The sequence below is a fragment of the Triticum aestivum genome, chromosome 2D, assembly GCF_018294505.1.
Source record: "Triticum aestivum cultivar Chinese Spring chromosome 2D, IWGSC CS RefSeq v2.1, whole genome shotgun sequence".
Lineage (NCBI taxonomy): Eukaryota > Viridiplantae > Streptophyta > Magnoliopsida > Poales > Poaceae > Triticum > Triticum aestivum.
Window position 1 is genome coordinate 476448179 of NC_057799.1, and position 4365 is coordinate 476452543.

Here is a 4365-nt window from a genome sequence, read left to right on the forward strand (position 1 = left end):
ACGGGGCGGCGGCGGGGTGGGAGGAGAAGGGCGAGGACGAAGTGAGTAACGGGCGGGGGGGTACCGGCCGTTAGTCAAGTGCCCTCTTTGCCGTCAGCCAGCCTTTGCCGTCCGCCTTTTTGCCTCTTGGCCGTCTGCTAGCGGACGGCAAAGAGGTGGGCCGTTAAGATTTTTTCAAACGAGCGGGGGGTGGGGGCCACCACACTCTTTGCCGTCTGCCAGCGGACGGCAAAGATTCTTTGCCGTCTGCTGGCAGACGGCAAAGAGCTGGCTGATGGCAAAGAGCTTCTTTGCCGTCAGCCTTTTCTTTGCCGTCTGCTTACGTGTAGTTGATGGCAAAGAGCTTCTTTGCCGTCAGCTAGCAGACGGCAAAGAGCTGGCAGATGGCAAATTAGCTGATTCCAGTAGTGATATTTGTAACTCAAAGCAGGAACTACGGAATAAACGGAGACTGGCAAAGGACGAGGTGACGATGCGCGTCGGGAATGGTTCCAAGGTCGATGTGATCGCCGTCGGCACGCTACCTCTGCGTCTACCCACGGGATTAGTTTCAAACCTCAATAATTGTTATTTAGTGCCAGCTTTGAGCATGAACATTGTATCTGGATCTCGTTTAATTCGAGATGGCTACTCATTTAAATCCGAGAATAATGGTTGTTCTATTTATTTGAGAGATATGTTTTATGGTCATGCCCCGCTGGTCAATGGTTTATTTTTGATGAATCTCGAACGTGATGTTACACATGTTCATAGTGTGAATACCAAAAGATGTAAAGTTGATAACGATAGTCCCACATACTTGTGGCACTGCCGCCTTGGTCACATTGGTGTCAAGCGCATGAAGAAGCTCCATGCAGATGGACTTTTGGAGTCTCTTGATTACGAATCATTTGACACGTGCGAACCATGCCTCATGGGTAAGATGACCAAGACTCCGTTCTCTGGAACAATGGAGCGAGCAACCAACTTATTGGAAATCATACATACCGATGTGTGTGGTCCAATGAGTGTTGAGGCTCGCGGAAGATATCGTTATGTTCTCACTCTCACTGATGATTTAAGTAGATATGGATATGTCTACCTGATGAAACACAAGTCTGAAACCTTTGAAAAGTTCAAAGAATTTCAGAGTGAGGTTGAGAATCAACGTGACAGGAGAATAAAATTCCTACGATCAGATCGTGGTGGAGAATATTTAAGTCACGAGTTTGGTGCACACTTAAGGAAATGTGGAATAGTTTCACAACTCACGCCGCCTGGAACACCTCAGAGAAATGGTGTGTCCGAACGTTGTAATCGCACTCTATTGGATATGGTGCGATCTATGATGTCTCTTACCGATTTACCGCTCTCATTTTGGGGTTATGCTTTAGAGACTGCCGCATTCACTTTAAATAGGGCTCCGTCGAAATCCATTGAGACGACACCGTATGAATTATGGTTTGGAAAGAAACCTAAGCTGTCGTTTCTAAAAGTTTGGGGATGCGATGCTTATGTCAAGAAACTTCAACCTGAAAAGCTCGAACCCAAATCGGAAAAATGCGTCTTCATAGGATACCCTAAGGAAACCATTGGGTATACCTTCTACCTCAGATCCGAAGGCAAGATCTTCGTTGCCAAGAACGGGTCCTTTCTAGAGAAGGAGTTTCTCTCGAAAGAATTGAGTGGGAGGAAGGTGGAACTTGAGAGGTGATAGTCACCCCTTCCGAACCGGAAAGTAGCGCAGCGCGGGAAAATGTTCCTGTGGTGCCTACACCGACTGGGGAGGAAGTTAATGATGATGATCATGAAGCTTCGGATCAAGTCACTGAACTTCGTAGGTCCACAAGGACACGTTCCGCACCAGAGTGGTACGGCAACCCTGTCCTGGAAATCATGTTGTTAGACAACGGTGAACCTTCGAACTATGAAGAAGCGATGGCGGGCCCGGATTCCGACAAATGGCTAGAAGCCATGTAATCCGAGATAGAATCCATGTATGAAAACAAAGTATGGACTTTGACTGACTTGCCCGATGAGCGGCGAGCCATAGAAAACAAATGGATCTTTAAGAAGAAGACGGACGCGGATGGTAATGTGACCATCTACAAAGCTCGACTTGTCGCTAAGGGTTATCGACAAGTTCAAGGGGTTGACTACAATGAGACTTTCTCACCCGTAGCGAAGCTGAAGTCCGTCCGAATCATGTTAGCAATTGCCGCATACTATGATTATGAGATATGGCAGATGGACGTCAAAACGGCATTCCTTAACGGCTTCCTTAAGGAAGAGTTGTATATGATGCAGCCGGAAGGTTTTTTCGATCCTAAGAATGCTAACAAAGTATGCAAGCTCCAGCGCTCAATCTATGGGCTGGTGCAAGCATCTCGGAGTTGGAACATTCGCTTTGATGAGATGATCAAAGCGTTTGGGTTTACACAGACTTATGGAGAAGCCTGTGTTTACAAGAAAGTGAGTGGGAGCTCTGTAGCATTTCTCATATTATATGTGGATGACATACTATTGATGGGAAATGATATAGAATTCTTGGAAAGTATTAAGGCCTATTTGAATAAGTGTTTTTCAATGAAGGACCTTGGAGAAGCTGCTTATATATTAGGCATCAAGATCTATAGAGATAGATCAAGACGCCTCATTGGTCTTTCACAGAGTACATACCTTGACAAGATATTGAAGAAGTTCAGTATGGATCAGTCCAAGAAGGGGTTCTTGCCTGTATTGCAAGGTGTGCAATTGAGCACGGCTCAATGCCCGACCACGGCAGAAGATATAGAAGAGATGAGTGTCATCCCCTATGCCTCGGCCATAGGGTCTATTATGTATGCCATGCTGTGTACCAGACCTGATGTAAACCTTGCCGTAAGTTTGGTAGGAAGGTACCAAAGTAATCCCGGCAAGGAATACTGGACAGCGGTCAAGAATATCCTGAAGTACCTGAAGAGGACTAAGGATATGTTTCTCGTTTATGGAGGTGACGAAGAGCTCGTCGTAAAGGGTTACGTCGACGCTAGCTTCGACACAGATCTGGATGACTCAAAGTCTCAAACCGGATACGTGTATATTTTGAATGGAGGAGCAGTAAGCTGGTGCAGTTGCAAGCAAAGCGTCGTGGCGGGATCTACATGTGAAGCGGAGTACATGGCAGCCTCGGAGGCAGCACAGGAAGCAGTCTGGATGAAGGAGTTCATTACCGACCTAGGGGTGATTCCCAATGCGTCGGGCCCGATGACTCTCTTCTGTGACAACACTGGAGCTATTGCCCTTGCGAAGGAGCCCAGGTTTCACAGGAAGACCAGGCATATCAAGCGTCGCTTCAACTCCATTCGTGAAAGTGTTCAAAATGGAGACATAGATATTTGTAAAGTACATACGGACCTGAATGTAGCAGATCCGTTGACTAAACCTCTCCCTAGGGCAAAACATGATCAACACCAGGACGCAATGGGTGTTCGATTCATCACAATGTAACTAGATTATTGACTCTAGTGCAAGTGGGAGACTGTTGGAAATATGCCCTAGAGGCAATAATAAAAGGTTATTATTATATTTCTTTGTTCATGATAATAGTCTATTATTCATGCTATAATTGTATTGTCCGGAAATCGTAATACATGTGTGAATGCATAGACCACAACGTGTCCCTAGTAAGCCTCTAGTTGACTAGCTCGTTGATCAACAGATAGTCATGGTTTCCTGACTATGGACATTGGATGTCATTGATAACGGGATCACATCATTAGGAGAATGATGTGATGGACAAGACCCAATCCTAAGCATAGCATAAAAGATCGTGTAGTTTCGTTTGCTAGAGCTTTTCCAATGTCAAGTATCTTTTCCTTAGACCATGAGATCGTGCAACTCCCGGATACCGTAGGAGTGCTTTGGGTGTGCCAAACGTCACAACGTAACTGGGTGACTATAAAGGTGCACTACGGGTATCTCCGAAAGTGTCTGTTGGGTTGGCACGGATCGAGACTGGGATTTGTCACTCCGTGTGACGGAGAGGTATCTCTGGGCCCACTCGGTAATGCATCATCATAATGAGCTCAATGTTACTAAGGCGTTAGTCACGGGATCATGCATTGCGGTACGAGTAAAGAGACTTGCCGGTAACGAGATTGAACAAGGTATTGGGATACCGACGATCGAATCTCGGGCAAGTAACATACCGATTGACAAAGGGAATTGCATACGGATTGATTGAATCCTCGACACCGTGGTTCATCCGATGAGATCATCGTGGAACATGTGGGAGCCAACATGGGTATCCATATCCCGCTGTTGGTTATTGACCGGAGAGGCGTCTCGGTCATGTCTGCATGTCTCCCGAACCCGTAGGGTCTACACACTTAAGGTCCGGTGACG